This window comes from Phaethon lepturus, unplaced genomic scaffold, assembly GCF_000687285.1.
Source record: "Phaethon lepturus isolate BGI_N335 unplaced genomic scaffold, ASM68728v1 scaffold1618, whole genome shotgun sequence".
Taxonomy (NCBI): domain Eukaryota; kingdom Metazoa; phylum Chordata; class Aves; order Phaethontiformes; family Phaethontidae; genus Phaethon; species Phaethon lepturus.
Genome location: NW_010559504.1, coordinates 53,730 through 71,618, shown reverse-complemented (window position 1 = coordinate 71,618; position 17,889 = coordinate 53,730).

The window sequence follows — 17,889 nt, the reverse complement described above, 5'->3', positions numbered from 1 at the left end:
TGCTGAAAGACACGGTTAAGGTTCACCTCAGTTGATGCTGCCGGTGAAGATGGTCATTTTGAACTCTACGCTGTTTTGACGTGGTATTTGAGTGTTGTAGAGAAGCCAGCTAACATGAGCTTGTGTTTGAAACATTTTTATAACATTCATTTTACTGTAAACAATTCATTAAAATTACTTGCTAAGTCTTAGACAAGTGGATTTTTGCAGGTTGCTCATTTTACTTATCCACCCAAAGTCAATTTGAGTATGAATATATAACATTTTACTCATAATAGCAAACAACTTCAGAGAAGAGACATTTATTCTGGAGGCAGCAAATCAAACTAGACAGCAATGATGCATTACAAATATATAATTATTTGCACTAATATTTGAGCAGGTGGAATGGATTAGTACATGGTCAACATTGCACTGCTGATAACATGTATTTTTCTATATTAATATGTACTGTGCAACATGTATTAAAATTGTCAATAATTCATTTTAACAGAGATAGCAATATTTATATTGCTGTGCTCTACAGACAGTAGAGTGAATTGTTAAAATGTGTAAAGCTGGGCTAGATTTAACTTAACTTTATTTCCCTGTGTGTGTGTCTTTAATTTCTCATTAAAAAAAATCAAACCCAAAAAAACACCCTTCAACCTAGAAAGATATTTTTTTTTTCTCTTCTGTGGAATTTCTGATCCAAACCACTTTTAATTGTGCTCTCTGTAGCATGTTAGGAAACATCTTGAAATGAGACTTTCAAGACCCAGCCCAGCCCCTTGTATTAATACTGGGATACAGCCTCAGGTTAGAATCATAGAATCTTTGGGTTGGAAGGGACCTTTAAAGGTCATCTAGTGGATTCCCTCTGTGGATTTTCATGAATTAACTGAAGATCACTGTTAAATTTTTTCATTTTAAAAATAGTCTTCTGCTGTTTTGGCTGCTTGTCCTTCTTAATGTCTTTTTCTGGAAGCCTCAGGGTAAAGCCAGTCTGTCTGACTAGTGAATGCATCTCCTCTTATAAAGGAGGAGCGAGAGGAGAGACTCGTCTCTGGACCTTGTTGTCATTGGAAAATCCCATGCTAAGCAAGAAGTGCAACATGGGGTGAAGTTTTAGCGGGATATCTTGAATTGTGTTGTCTGCAAGTGTTTCTTGACAGTTGTTTCGTTCCAAGAGGCAGACATGGAGTTGTATTCAGGAAAACATTGATTTTGTTGCTTTTCCCTCCCAGGGATGTCTGTCTGCATGCAACAGCAGAGTTCAAAGCAGCCAGAATCCATGCATCCATCTGAAGACTTTAAAATGACTTCTCTGTCCAGCCAGGCACAAGTTCAAGTGGACTAGTGAATCTCTCCATTTCTACATCTTTTTTTAGTACATGCTGATATATATTAATCTCAGAAGCAGCTGTGGGGATGGATTGCTCCTTCCTCTTGTCTAGCTAACTTGTTCATTCTGAAATAGTATATTCCATTTGAAGAGCTTCCTTAAAAGTATAATGGCATCTTTCTGTGGTGTCTGACCATCTGCCATAAATGCCTGCATGAACTGAGCCCCCACTTCAGAGTAAATAAAAGAAAGTCTTGCTTAGCTCTTGAGAATTAACTTGCTGGTTTTTAATATATTTTTTTCTTCCTGCAACAGTGAGAGCCTTAAATAGTAATTTTGAGGCAGGGCTTGAAGTCCAGGTCTTCTGAAGGAGACCAGAAATAGCTGGCTTATATGTTCGCTCAACATATAGGGCACTGTGCCAAATTCACTGCTGGTGTGAGCAGCTGTAACTTTGCCAGCTTCAATGAAAATATGAATTTTTAAAAGTCCGTAAGCACGTTAGACACATACCTTTGTCTTTCTACAATTAGTTTTGTTGCTTACATAGCATGAGGCTTTCTGTAGTGCATAATCCAATGCCTAAATATAGTAATTCCAATGCACTTGAGATCAATTAGATTTGTACTTTTAAACTCAGTTTTGTCTATAAAGATAATGTTATATTGCTGAAGGGATTTGGTATTTAAAGTGTCTGAACAAGTCTAAGTGGCTCTTGGGCATTACAATTTTTATTTAGCTGCTTTTAGCCCAATCACTAATCAAATTAAAACCTACCATGACTGGTGTATAACTCAGAGCAGACGGTGGAGCGTGTTTAGCTGATAGCACTTAATTTGTTGGCAAGTTAGGTGCTGAGGTGGTGCTTTTGTTAGTAACAAAGAATGCCTCTCTTCTGAAAATTGAAAAGTAGGTTACAGTGGCTTTTGGGGGACAAAAAGGCGTATGTCCCAGGTGCAGTAGGTGGTGGTAGCCCCTACGAAGATGGGCAGAGATCACTCTGAAGTCTTTACACTACAAAGGCACTTTTCTTTAAAGGAAATTACTTTATTTGGTCTTGATAAGTAACAGTCCTGTAAGAATAATACCGTTGGTTGTGTGTAGGGAGGAGGGGAAGGGTGGGAAAGATCTGTCAGCTTCCCTCTAGGAAATTATTCCAGAACGTACTCTCAGATCAGACCACCGGCAGGAGAATGCCTTGTGCGGCAGCGATATGATCCAAAACATAGTTTGTTTCCCATTTAAGACACTGTGCACGTTGAGAAAACCAAAACTGTTCTTTGTGCAACGCGTAATTCTCTCCATGTTGGTGTTTTCAATTCAGACCCACCATATGAGGTAATGAACAGGAAGGTGGGCAGTTTTCTGTTTTGTTTCATGTAAAAATGGTATATTTGGCAACGTTAGGGGCCTAGCTTAGAAAGAGAAGGCAGAAAATAATGATTCAACAGGAGTGCTTAGTGCTCAACTGTTCAGTCATGTTGCAAGGGCAGAAATCAACAGCAATATCAGTTAAAGAAGGGAATTCATCTTGGTTCTTTGTTTCCAGGACTGAATAAGGTCCTAATCAGGAAATGTCTGCCCTGTACTCTTAGAAAGTTGTAAGAGTCTGTCAACTTGGTTTAAAGAGTTGCGTGAGTTATATAGCATGCTGTCAGATACACTCTTACACTTGTCTTGAACTTTGAATTGAAGCGTACTTTCCCTTAATTTTAAGTGCCAGCAAATTGCTTCAGGCCATAAAAGATGAGAAATGGCTCTCATTCTTGAGCAGAACTTGCTCTGTGTAAAATAGACATAGAAAGAACTAGATGTGCTGAGGAAGCTAGGAGAAAGTGATGTAACAGTTTTTAGTTTTTTGTTTTAATTTAGTGGGATGTTATTTTTGGATATCAAACTATGTGGATTCCAGAGGGAAGATGGTACGGAGCCAATTCTGTGGTGAAACAAGATCGTAGAAGACAGCACAGCTACGCTGCACGCAAGACACAACTGGAGCCAAAAGAGGCAAAAGTGGAGCAGTTCCCAAGGCATGGTAACATCATGGGGGACTGATACCACCAAATTCCCATTCTGTCAATTTAAATGTGTACTGTGCTAGTTGTGTAGGCTCCCTATATCATGGACTAAGAGAGAAGGAAGCTATTCCAAAGTCTGATTCATCCTGGCATAGAACTAAAGTAGGGCAGATGATTTGCTGCTTAGAAGAGTCTCTCAGTTGCTTCATCTGTTATGAAGGGACACAAGCCACTTGTTCAGACCAGCTAGAATGAGATGCCTGAAGAGTAAGATGGACTTACCTATTTGTAGAACCCAAGGAAGCCTGTTGTTACTTGTTTTTTGACCCCTGAATACTGTCTGCAGTGAATTCAGCCCTTTCAGCTTGCTTGGCTCATTGGATTTCACTTTCCCTGGCAAATGGAAGAATCTAGAGCTGACTTTGTTTCCTTTGGAGGTCTGGTGGTAGACCAGAGAACAGAGAATTTGACAGCAGGCAAATACTGCCTTTCAGTGCTTAGTGGTTGCCTTTATGAAGGCTGCATGGTAGCTCTGGCTGCAATGGCACAGTATTGCTTATGGATTTATCTCCAGTGACAGTGCTGTGTGAAGAAGGATGTTAGTGTACATGGTGATGCAGGCATGAAAACTGTGCTTCCTAAATTGCTTTGATCTTGGTCTCTTTGGTGATCTCAAAGCCAATCTCTTCTGGAGGAGCCATTCTGTTGTGACTGATGAAGAAAACAAGCAAATGGAGGAACAAGAGAAAAGAGGTTAAACTGGACAAAAGGCTTGGACCGAAATCTGAAACATGCTTCCTTTATTTCTCTTTGCTTTAGTCTAAACAAGTCTTTGATTTCTTTAATCTGACACTGGCTAACTTCAAACAAAATGAGTTTTCTTCTAGCTTGGTTCCCTTCTGCTTGGCATCTCTCTCCTTCCACACCTGCTGGTCCTTGGCAGAGAAGAACAGGCCCGCTCATTTTGCTCCCCCTTGGATCCCAGCTCTGCTGGCATGAGTGACAGCTGCTGTCTGACCGTTTGGTTGACTGATGATTGCGCATTTGTCTAAGACTGCACAATGAGGTACACACAAGTTAGACAATCTACAGATGCCATCCATCTGTTCCATCACTGGCTTCTTGTAGAAATGGACTTTCTTCTGCTGTCCTCCCTGTCTCGGTTTCAGCCAGGATAGAGCTGGTTTTCTTCACAGAAGTCTCACACTGGCTATGTTTTAGACTTGGGATGAGAAACCGTTGATAATATGCTGATGTTTTGGGTTGTTGCTGAGCAGTCAAGGACAGTCCAGCTTCTCGTGCTGGCCTGCCAGCGAGCAGGCTGGGGGTGCACGGGGAGCTGGGAGGGGACACAGCCGGGACAGCTGACCCAGACTGGCCAAAGAGATATTCCCCACCATACGACGTCATGCCCAGTACATAAACTGGAGTTGGCCGGGGGGCGGAAATCGCTGCTCGGGGACGGGCTGTCGATCACGGGGTGGTGAGCAATTGCTGTATTGGGCATCGCTTGTTCTTGTACATTCCTTTGTTGGTATTATCATTGTTGTTTCCTTCTCTCTTTCTGTCCTATTAAACCGTGTTTATCTCAACCCACGAGGTTTTTTTCTAATTCTCTCCCCCGTCCCACTGCGGGAGGGCGAGTGAGCGAGCAACTGCGTGGTGCTTAGTTGCCGGCTGGGGCTAAACCACGACAGTCCCGAAGTTTCTTTTCTGGATCTTTTCTTCCACACAAAACATAGTGAACTTTCCTTTGCAGGTGGAGTTCTACAGTGCTGGTCCTGGCCTGTGTGACTTCCCAGGCTTTTTGGTATTTTAGAGCTACTCTGGCAGTCTGTTGGGGTGCACCTCATGTCTGTCTGCTTTCTACAGGGCTCTGTGTATGAGCTGCCCTCATATCTCCTCACCACTTTCACCCTCTTGTTTTCTGGGATCCATCTTCTAGCTAATTCTTCTCAGATCATAACAGAAATAATGTCTGCTGTTCTTCCCACGGGAGCTGAAGAATTTGAGAATTTTTTCCCTGGGCAACAATAAGTGGTATTTCTAGCCATCGTATTTGCCCTCCTCTGTGTTATGAACTGTGAACCATGAAACACCTTTTTGTTCCATCAAAGGACCACTTGCGCTTCTGGATCTTTGGGTTTTTTTAACCAATTTACTCAGGTTAGGACTTTGAGAGTCTCTAAAGTTGAAGGCTGCCATCGGCATCAAGGAGAAATTATTTATCTCCTTCTGAAGAAGGTCTTGGGTTTACCTGGACATCCTCTCAGATGCCCAGTCTATCCTAGAGTGCTTCCATCTGACCTGCCATTCTCTTTTGACTCTGCCTTGGGCCTATCTTACCTGGAGGCAGTTTTGATCCTCAGCACTCCCTTCTCTCTCTTCACCCCTCCTCCCAAGCCACCACACACTCTTCAGCCAACACGTATTTGGCAGGAGAGACAGGAACTATTCCAAGAATAGGATCTTCATCAGTCAAGCACTTGCTTGTCATCTTGTCCCCTCCTGATTCACAGGTGGCTTTGAGCTTCCCCGTCTGGCAACACAGGAGGCAACTGCTAACAGAGCCTTGTTGATTCAACTCAATAAAAGAGAAGAATTTGGAATGACAGGATGAAAGATCACTTTTTGCACTGTGGTACCCTGAAGGCAGGCTTCTTATTCTGCAAAATCCTGAAAATTGTGGTTGACGTCAATCTTGCTGTAAGAAAATATGGGTCCTGTCCAGCCCAAGACTGCCTTGTTGTGCTTAATGTTTGAGTAGTTGGTTCATGGCATCACTATCTGTCTCCTATACCTGTTGAGAGTATGTCACAGCCTCGCTGTGCCAGTTTATCATATGTAAGCTTAATTTTTATTGACTTAGATTTTTCTGTAGTCTAACCTTTGCAATTGACCAATTCAACTACGGCTTACTTACCTGTATGGCAAGTATGGCTCTTGCTGTTTGTATTCCTAGGTATATGATAAACACAGGGTAATTCAGATTGAAAGGGATCTCGGAAAGTCTTCTGGTCCACCCCCCTACTTTTAAAGCAGGGTCAGCATTGAATGCAGACTGTAAAGAGCAATGGGTTTAACAGCACTGGAAAGAAGATGCAAAAGGCCAGTTTGCTGTTTGTGCGTATCCATGTCCTATTTTGTCATGGGTTTTTTAAATTACTTTTTTGTGTAAGGGTTGCTCTTTGAACAGTGGGGTAAACAGGAGGCTGGTTTCCTGGGAAATGATGTCCAACAGGTTCCTCCCCCTGAAGACTCCTAGGATTCCCTTAAATCACTCTGGAGTAGCCTCTGTGCTATGAGTGTCCCCCAGCTTCAGGGTGGGTGTCAGTCTGTGTTGTGGATCCTTGTGAGATGTACATTAACATTTCACATATCTCACATATATTAATATATGTGCTAACTGGACACCAGTTCACACATTTTGACTGCTCAACAGACCGGATAAACGGTAAACTGCTGAGCTTGCTCTGTAGCCTTTGTTTTAGTGAGGCACTAATTTGTATTTCTGAACTTTGCATTGAAGGTTTTGCATAAAATTTATTGGAGCCTAATTTTTTTGAACCTCCCATGTGTCTGCCACATTTGGTTAAAATGGACTAATGGGCTAAAAAAACCCTATCCCTAGAAATTCGGAGAGAAGAATCAGTTTGTATATACCCATGGACAGACCCTGAGCTTCCCTGCTGGTTTCAGTTTAGGGAAAAACTTTAGGTAAAGTCCCTGACATGGGAAATTGTGAAGTCTGTAACGGAGGTGGCAAGCAAGGCATCACAAGACCTGTATGTTAAGGGAACATCTAGTCCCTTAGCAGGTAACTACTGAAAAGTGCCTTAACTGTTGCCACTGACTGGCCTTCTAGAAAAAGGGCTATCTGATTATGAACTGGAATAAATCACAAATCCTTGGGTAACAACCCATCTCCAATTCTCACCAGGTTTTCCACCTGCCAGCTAGCATCGCCTCGGTTGCACCTAGTTCAAAGCTCAGCAGGTCAACTCTGCTCGCAAGCGAGGTTCAGTCAGACACTGGCTGAAATAATTGGGTTTTCCTTGGCCAGATAAAGAGACACTGAAGTCCCCATGGAAAGTGATACAGGGTTATTTCCGTGCAGCAGTCCAAAGGCATATACCTGAAGTAACTGGTTCCCAGTCTTGAGGGCTTAATCTTTATTACAGTGTCTTGCAGCAGCACGGAGCTCGGGGTGGATTTGTTATACAGATATTTACCTGAAATTCTTCATGGGGCCCTCTGCTCTATGGGTACCCTCCAGAATGACATTTATGTTTCTCTTCTCCCAGCAAAAAAAACAAAGGATACTCCCCAAAAGACAGAGGATACTGCGTTGGATACTGTGACTGAGAGATTGGTTTGGTGAACCTGCTCACATGACAGTGTAAGGTGTGTTTTGGGGCCACATCATGCAGAAGGGGAAGCGTTGTTAGGCTGCAGAGTAGGAGTTGTGCCCTCTAGAAAGATTCCTATGGGAGTGGGGCCCTGATGGGAATGTCTCTTCCCTCCTTTTCCTTGCCCAAGTGCAATCCAGTGCTGTGCTTCTCTCCTGCTTTCTGTCCAGATGGTGGGTGAGAGAGACTTTTTTTGTCTGTTTTTCTGGTATTCAGGCTAGCTCAGGCATTAGAATAATAGAATCACAGACTCATTAAGGTTGGAAAAGATATTTAAGATCATCAAGTCCAACCGTCATCCCAAGACCACCATGCCCACTAACCCATGTCCTCAAGTTCCACGTCTACACATTTTCTGAACACCTCCAGTGATGGCGACTCCACCACCTCCCTGGGCAGCCTGTGCCAATGCGTGACCACTCTCTCAGCAAAGAAATTTTTCCTAATCTCCAATCTAAACCTGCCCTGGCGCAACTTGAGGCCTTTTCCTCTCGTTCTATCGCTGGTTACTTGGGAGAAGAGACCAACACCCACCTCACCACAACCCCCTTTCAGGTAGTTGTAGAGAGCGATAAGGTCTCCTCTCAGCCTCCTCTTCTCCAGACTAAACCACCCCAGTTCCTTCAGCTGCTCCTCATCAGACTTGTGCTCCAGACCCCTCACCAGCTTCGTTGCCCTTTGTTGCTTGTATGAAGGGCAGTCCCCTTTTATACAGGAATAAAAAAATAGCTTTAAAGCATATTTAGAGTAATAGGTTCTTGTTCCAAGGTGGACACTAGTCCAAACAATCTTTGAAGTTCCTAGGAAACGAAAGAAAATATGAAACACTTCCCCAAGCATTTTAGTCACTTAAGTTCCTGATTCTCCAAGGAAAACATTTTTCCCCCTCCATACCTCTGTGAAATTCGTTTTTTTTGCAGTGTGGTTGTCATCTGATGTCGGAGGAATAGTCACTTAAGTTCCTGATTCTCCAAGGAAAGCATTTTTCCCCCCCCATACCTCTGTGAAATTCGGTTTTTTTTGCAATGTGGTTGTCATCTGATGTCGGAGGAGCATGGCTACTGATAGCTTTCCAATACATAAATGAGGGACGGTGCCTCACTAATAACCCAAGCAGAGAAACAGTTAAGCATCTTAAGCTGTGTAAGCAAAAAAGAGGGGAAAAAAAAAAAAATGTTGCCAACATAATTTTTGACAAAAGACAGGAAAATGACAGGCTGTTTGGGGTATGCAAAAAATTTTTCCTTTCATACATATTGACAGCCAGAGGGGGGTTATTATTGAGAATATGGGTAAAGTTACTGCCAGTTTCTGCTGGTACTCATGTTTAAAAAGAAACTATGGAAACCAGGAGTAGGAATATTAATTAAGTTCAAATTTGGAATGCCTTTGCCAGGAGTGGCTGCATGAATTCAATGAAGCAGCCTGTTGGGTTGCAATTCACTACGTTGTTTGCAATTTAATAGAATGCTGAACTTTTCATAAATTAACATGTTGTTTCAATAATCTGATTAAAAGGTTATATGTTGATAAGATTAGCCTTAGCTGAGGTTTTTTCCCCTCTCCTTGCTTAAAGAACCAGTGTATATTTTCTTTAATCATCATGCAGCCGTAAACTGTATCTTAAGGGCAAGATCATTGACTCATTTAGATTGTTGAAGTGCAGATGAAGCCAGGGCAGCTGAGTTTAAACCAGCTGAGGATATGACCCTTGTCCCCAGATTCTGGTGACACAAGGATGGATGGGAATGATGGGATGTCTTTTGTTGTCTCTGTTAGTAGCCAAAGAAATGGAAGCACAGAGCCACGATGGAAATGCCTTCAAACAGAGTGGGCAGGTCCTTGTTCATGAAGACAGCTGCCCTCTTTGCCTGGTTCCTTGTGTACCTGCTCTTCTGCATGGATTTAGCCACCCTTGAGTCCCGCAACTGTTCACCTGTGTCCAGCTCTCCATATAACTTGCACGTGCAAGTACTTCAGTTGGCATGGCAATTGTTGAGCAGAAATAACCAAATGCCCTTGAATGACCTGAATTTTACATCAAATAAGGATAACCTCATACCTGTTTGCCTGGAAAATCAGGTACTAAGTGATGAGTTAAGGGCCAGAGCAGCCAGTTCTGTTAACTATTCCCACAAACTACTCCCAATTTATTACCCAATCCTGACCTGTCATACACATTCAACGTTAACATTTGTTGACCAATCTCCCTCTCCCATGGCCTTTTCTGACAGCGAAGGAGAGACTTTCAAAGTGACAACTAGCTTTGCAGAAGCGTCTTGCGGCTCAACCAGGGGAACGTCGGAGAAGAGGTGGAGGGAGAGGTGGGGGACAGAGTAGGAAAGTTGAGTGTTGACTGTCTTGCGTGCAGGAGGACAGGTGGACTTGTCCATGGGATGCTCCTCCATTTTTAAGGAGTACAGTGAAATACATTCCAAGTAATTCTCTCAAAACCCCTCCTGTGAAAGGCAGTGCTTCAGGAAGGCTGCCAGTTCTGTACAAGAATAGAGTAGCTGCTCTGGTTTTTAACTGCCTTACATCTTTGTGGTAAGAATGGTGACTGTGTTCAGAAAGCACTTATTAAGCCAAAAATAACCCCCCATTTTTCCGTGAAAAGCGAGTTATAAATATAATCACAGTCAGCAGTAGATCTCAAATCGAAATTGTATGCTTTGCTGAGACTTTTCCCCCCCCCGCCCAAGCAGAGGTTGGCCGATGGTGAAGGTGCACTTCCCGGAGACGGTAGAAGGGAGGCAGCCTTGCTTCAAGTAATGCTGTTTCTGGGCGATAATCCAAAGTGCACAGTAGGCAGAAGTTAAAAGGAAGTGCTTGCTTTTAGGTTTTTAAACTATATCCCTTAATCCTGGGTGATGATTGACAATCATGATTTAGAGTACGAGGTGCCCCTTTCTAATCCGGCAAGTTTGATGTTATTTGCGTATCTAGTATGGCTTTATTCAACTAAAACTAAATGGGAGCCTGTGCAATTGATGCCACATTTCAGAGATGAGTCCTGGACTGGGAGTCTATTTACAGATTAGTGGATACACAGTATCCGTAGTACTGGCCTTTTTTAATGTGCGCGTGTGTGTAATTTAAAGACTCGGAAAGCAAATTTACAATTAAAATGTTTCTTCCTGGGTAAGAATACTAGTGGGAGACTTTTTACATAATTTAATTCACCGTGAAGAGTGAACCAATATACAAGATTATATTAATCCTAGTTTGATAATTATAGTAAAATAAGAATACAGGTTTGTATTTAATAATGATTTAAAAGCTATCACTTATTGGCTTTGTGTTTTTTATTATAACATATGTGCTTGATCTTGGTTTCAACAGAAACGCTTCTCGTCTTGCTGAAGTTTACAGCAAGTGAATGTAAAATGAAGAGGAGAAAACAGTTAATGAGTATTTGCCCGCAGTTTGTTATTTGTAAAGGTGAGGTGACACTTCTTCTCTTCTGTGATCAGCAGCTTTTAAATGAATTTTGCTTAAAGAAAGGAAGTGATAGATAATGATACATTAGAAATGGCAAATAGAGGAAGCACTTCAAAAAAGCTGGCTAGGACGTAAGCATGTAAGGCTTTGCAGCATCTTCTGCATTTTATAGGGTTTACTGTTGATTTACCAAACACAGACTAGCTAAGATGCACACTCTTGCTGATTGAAGCTTGGCATGTATATTTAGCATTAATCACAAGCAGCTGTGGTGGAGGGAAACCTTCTTTCTAGCCAGCCAGATTATATTAGATTAAAATGATCCATACGTAAGGTGTTGCAATACCTACTACTACGGCAGGAGGGAAATCACATTATACTTGCAACTAGATTAACACAGGGATTGAGCTGACAAATAATTCTCTCCTGCTTTTTATTTTGTCAGGTGGGAGAAATAAAATGTTGCTACACCAGTGAACTGCCTCGACGAGACATGCTTCTGAAATTGCTTTGAACGCACACGCTGGCTCCTTGCGTCAATGGAGGATGCTGGCAGAGCCCGATGCCGTAGGGTAGAGGTGTTTGAACCCCAGTTACACAACGCTGTCTGCAGGGAATGGAGCTGCCCGTGAGCTGCATCGGGCCCCTTGGTGGATGATGTTGGGTGCATCGTTTCGCACCTTGGATGCTGGCAAAGCTGACCCTCAGCTGGCTGAGGGGGGAGCCCGCTCTTGGGGCAGCGCCTGGGGTAACATCAGCTGGGGAAACAGGCTGCACTCGATTATAGTCCGGTGTACCACATGTCGTGCGCACCAGTGTGCTACCAGGAATGGGGTGTAAGCACGTGCCGTGCGCTTGCAAAACTCATCCGAGAGGGCAGGAATATTTTCCTTTGTGGCTTGAGACTGTCAGTGGAAGACAATACATGATGTTTTCTGTACTGTCCTAGAGAAACAATAGCTCAATAAAATATTGCATAGAGCTGAGGAGTGGGGGGCAAGGGGGCTGAGCTGGATTTGCGTGACGCCAGTGTAGGAATTTGGCTGCCAGCGGGGCGGGGGGAAGCACGGGGCTATAGAATTCACTCTCTTGATGGTGAATAGCACTGGGGGCTTCATGCTGAACTACTGGGATGGAGCCGTGGTGGGCCTGGGCATGCTTCCAGCATGCTCTGTCGCAGAGGAAATTCCTCTCTTCAAGTAGTTTTGTCTGAGCAAAGAGGACAGGGCCAGGTTCCTGATTGTCTGGGACTCTTGAGGAATCCACCATTGTCATCTTGTTACAAGTTTTGCTGTTTGAGTTTTTTTTCTCCATAACTGCATCATTCTCCAATGGCATCAGATTTTGGGACACCACTGGACACTCTCTGAACCAGGTCTAAGGCTGTATTCTGGCACCCATTCATTCCTAGGTAAGAGTACCTCCTTACTACTTTTCTGCTCTCATGCATTGAATGTGAAGCTCAGAGATGGCTCCTGCTCCCTGAAAATGAAATCCGGTGTCTCACACATGTGCAGCGCTGCTGCCCCGTGCTGCTCTCCTACCTTGTGAGCCAGCTGTGGCTGTCTTGAGAGAAGGGTCTTGGACTGTGAGAAGGGCCATGGTGCTGTACTGCAGCTTAGGTCCTGTGTCCCCACAACGTCTCGTGCTCTCCCTGAGAGGGGCGTATTGCTGGGTTGCAGCTGAGCGCTCAGCTCTTCCTGGTCCTCTAACGCAGCCGGTGAGATGCCACGTGTTGGGAGAGAGAAGTCCTGAGAGATCTGGTCTGTTACTAGGAAATAAGGCCCAATGGTGAGCTCCTGTGGAATGGGTCTTTGCCATCCACACCGAGGTGCTGGAGTAACAACGGGGTGGCCGCAGGAGCAAGGGGCTTTGGTCAGAGCGTGCCCCGCCGCAGTGTCGGTGTTTGTAATTAGACCTTGATCCCTGCACGTGGCGTAGAACAACGAGGATGTATGGTATGGTTCCCCTGGCCCTCTCCTGGCTCAAAGGGGAGAGCGTGTGTGAGCCACAGTCCAGTCCTTCTGTTTTGTGCCTTGCCTCCATGCTGCTGGTAACAGATTTTCTCTTCTGCTCCTTTTGTCTTCTACTCGTTGGCCTAAAAGTTGACCGCTTCTCCTGATAGCAACATGCTTTTCTTTTTCTGCTTTTTGTTTGTACTGTGCCCCCCTCTCTCATTGTCAGTCCGCTTCCTTTGTCGATCTGCTTCTCAGCTTATTTATCATTTTCCAACTGGCTTGTGTCACCTAAGACCATAAGGCATAAGAAGTTTGAGTCCTACCACACTCAGAGTTCTACCTGCAGACGTAGTACTGTAGCTTTTCTAACATGAGGTCTGTATTATGTGTTTGAAGAACATAGTAGTGTCTGAGGGTTGTCTTCATGCTTGCAGAGCTGCTATGGTCTCCAACCAAATCCTATGGGTGATAAGTCTCAACTAGCAGTTTATTTAACTTTAGTATTCTATACACTAATGCATTTCATTGATGTGACAAAAATGTCTGGGTAGGAATTTTTAAACCATGAGGTTTGCAGAGGAGGGCTCACTTGCAAGATAATCAGTGTGTCCTGCAACGTATCTCAGAAACATTCTGTCCATCTTCCTGCCCAGTCCTATTAAACATGACACCAGGGGACCATGTTTGATGCTTCAGGCCATTTACATGTGAAAAATACAGGGAATACTTTGGTTTATACCCGGATTTGGATGTTGGTCATTTTTCCCAGGCAGTGACTCCATTTTTGATGGGATCTCAGGCTGCATCTGCAGCGTATTGCTGCAGTATCACTGTTCAGTAACAATGCTGCAGCTGGAGGCAAAGCAGGGCAGGGACTTCGAAGCACCTTCATTAAGTCAAGAGTGGAAAGATCTGAAAGGCATGAGGGTTTGGACTCCTGATTCCACTCAGGAATCCTTGAAATTTAAATCTGTTGAGCTCAATTAAACCCTTTCCCATTTAATGAGTACTCTGGGTACCTGAAACACATGTCAGTAAACCTTAATAACCTATTCTGTAGCTTATGGCTTCTTATTATCTTTCCTTGTATTGCAGAGGATGCCAGCAGGCTATTGTATGAAGCATCAGCTGAAGAACTTCAGGGGTAGCATCGCTGTTTAGGTATTAAATCAGAAAAGCCTTTCAAACGGTGCCTGTGAAACCTCTGTCCCTGCCGTTACTGTCTGGTTTAAGATGTGTATTTCTCCAGCAGAATTGGTGGGAAAGAACTTTCATATTCCAATTTTTATCTGGGCTGGGTTTAGGTATGTGTCTACCTGTAAAGCCACATGTCCTTGGTGCAATGATGCACATAGTTGCAATGAGAGGGCATCTTCAAGAGGATTGAAGTGGTAACTACAAGTGCCCAGAGCAACTTTTACAGGTTATAATCTTACATATTCAGAAATCTGGTCCCTCATAGCCTGGGACATGGCCCTTGCTTATAAGCTTTGGTAATGTGTTGAGAAAGGCAAACTCTGTAATGATGAACTGCTGTTTTCTCCATATGTCGGTCATAACTTGAACAGGACTTGTCACTGCTCTAAGATTAAATGTTGTTGCCATCCTTCTAGGGTAATTCTGTTCTCCACCCATATGAAAAACATCTGTTTCTTGTAAATTTGTAGATTTAAACAGTGGTTATTCGGACAACTGATGCCTTTAAAAGATGTCTTGTTCTGTATATCTCAATGAGATTTAAAAATCAGTCGAAGTCTGAAAACTATATGCTCTCCACAAACCTAATGAATGCATATCTCTCTGCGAAATTGCAGCTTGCATTATATTTTGAATTAATTGGCAAACAGTTACATAAAGAGATCATATTAAGGTCTCTGAAGAAGGAAGCTGGGTTAAGAATGGACTTTCATCTTTAAATCTGCTTTTTCTGACTTTTTAAAAGCTTGATTTGTCAAGATGTAGTTGACTTCTGTTTTGTGTATAGATTTTCCTATCTTTGTTTTTCTTTTAAACAAAGCATGTGGGGGGAAGCCAATATAACATCAAAGCATTAAAATAAAGAGCTTTAAGGGAAGGAAAAAAGAGATGTTAAGATTATGTGAACGAGGGAAGGCAAAGGTGTGGGGGAGATATAATCAAGTAAATAAAGACATGGCAGTGAACTGCTCTAATGAGACACAAAGCTAATTAAAGACAAGGAACAGTTTTAATTATTCTCGGATATCTTACAGGGCATGAGAATGAGGCTAGCTGAAATCTCGGTCCTGCTGCAACTCCAAAGTTTTTTTTTTATTTTTTAAATCTTCTGCTATGAAGGCATTGAAAACCTTCCTGAGATCTGGTCTCATGAATCATGTGCTTTTTTCTTTCTGGTGATGCTGTTTCAAGAGGCTGCATGTGTATTGTTTTCCTGGCCTTTCTTTCCACTTGTCATTTAGGGAACCATATTTGATTTGAAACCTGGGTTTTAAACAATCTGCAGCCTCTGCTCCATCAGAATTGTAGAGCCCTGGGTCTCCCATTTATTCCTGGATAAGCCCTATTTCAGGACTCAAATTGTAGGCCATAACATCAATTCCTATTAATTCAAGCCTACCAAGAAATGAAGAGCCTGTCCCTGACACATCTCTGCTATCCTGTGGTGGGGGTGGCAGCTTGGACCTGGTCTGCATCTCTTGGGCTATAGACTGGCCTATGTGGATATTGTTCCTCAGAGAAGGATGAAGAAAACTGGAAGTGTGAGTTGTTTGGACCATGCTGAATAAAGGTGACAGAGTTACTGTTTTAAGCATGAGCTGCAAAAGACTCATCAGCCCAATTCAGAGGCCTCCAGCTCTCCCCATCCATCGATAAAGGAACCTAGACATGCGCCACAAAGCTGTAGGGTCTCTTGGGACTAAGCGCCTGGATGTTAGCCTTCGCAACCCCTAATTCATCAGCGTCTACATGCTTCCTGGGGTCAAACGTGTGCGTCTAAAAACCTATGAGTGCTTGATCTGCCTCACCTGAAAAGGCAGTAAGTTGTAAAGATTATCTTCCAAAAATCAGGCACACTCACACTCAAGGCTGGGGGCACGTGTTCTTGCCACACAGAGGCACAGGGACTGAAGCTGCCTCTGCAGAAGTTAAAGTCAAACCCTCTGCTGCCTTCCATGGTCCAGATCATTGTTGACCTGTTCTGTTACCATCAAAAAAGAAAGAACTCTATGACAGGTTCAGCTTTCGGACAAGATGCCTTCCTCCTCCCCTCCTTCCGTTCCCCTTGTCCTCCAAAGAAAACTTGTGCGCACTCGCCTCTTTCACCGCGTTGGCACTGTATTTGCAGCAAAAGGAAAGAGAGAAAAAATCCTGAAAGCCATGCTTTTCCCTGTAGGTTGGCACCATCGCTTCAGCTTTCATCAGCGGGAGCAGCGTGCCAATCTCACGCCGGCACAAACAGATGTGACTCTAGAGCTTTGAGTGTCCAATGAAAGAGGCATTGCTCGCTGCACTACGCTCTGAAAGCACCAGCCTTAGGATTTTCCGTTGAGACAGACGGTTTCTCAGAGCTTTGCTTCAAGGTGCCTGGATTTGGGCTTTTCTTTATTTATTTATTTTCCTTTCCTTTGTGCGCTGACATTATTCCAACGGTCAGCATATGATTTCTGTTTCGTAAGAATGTTATCAGACCAGGGTAAGTGCATGGGAAGGCTGTTCGCTGCTCTCTGAAAACTGCTACATACATAATGCAGGACTGTATATATAGATGGGATGAAATGTATTCCGTATGCATTGGGAGCTCACGTGTAGTGAAAATTTGTGCAACAGATAAACTGTATTTTAATTTCCACAAAACCAGCCCGTTTTCATGCTATTTGAAATATATAAAGCAGTAAAATACGTATGATTCAGCACGCTCTGCTGAATCAGAAAAAGGAGGTGCTTAGTTGGCAAAACCACTTAATCCAGACATCTACAAGGGAAATCATGTAAGTCCGATGACGCTTAGTGGCAATGAGTGCCACTTAATAGGGATTGTAGTTCTGCTTAACTGGGACACCTCCGGATGATTTAGTAGGCTTAGTGGGAAGGGGTGAACAATTTGCAGGCTGTATTCTTCCGAACACATCCTTTTTTCTGATACGCAAAAAAATCACCCAATGGCTATAATATTTGGGATGATATTTGCTCCTCAGAATTTTGCAAAGGCTTCCCCGTGACCATTCCTTGCATGGCCTGCGTGTCAATACAGTAAGAAATCGTTGCTTGCTCATGAGCCTGAGCTGACAGTTGGCCACAGTGGGTTAGCTAATTTTTCATAGGACTAGCAGGATCTGCTGTGATCATCTGTCCTGACATGTGGCCTATATTAGCCAGAGAATTTCATCCTGAATTCTCTCCATCAGGCCTATCAGTTTTAGGTTGAAATATAGTTCAGCTTTTGTTGGGGGAGGAGTCACAAAACTGACTTCCTACTTCAGTGATGCCTTTCTGGTGTTCGTGCAATAAACATTAAAGTAGAGATGAAATCTCTTCAGACCCAGGAGCCTCATACCAGGGCGAGAGAAGAAACAGTTCTTAAGTGATGCACCATATTGAGAAGCAATGATGTAGCTGATCCATGGTCTTCAAGGATCAATGTTGTTTAAAACATTCTGGAGCATTTTTTGTCTAACCTGGCTTTAAAAGTTGCATACACGAGAAGAAACAGTTCTTAAGTGATGCACCATATTGAGAAGCAATGATGTAGCTGATCCATG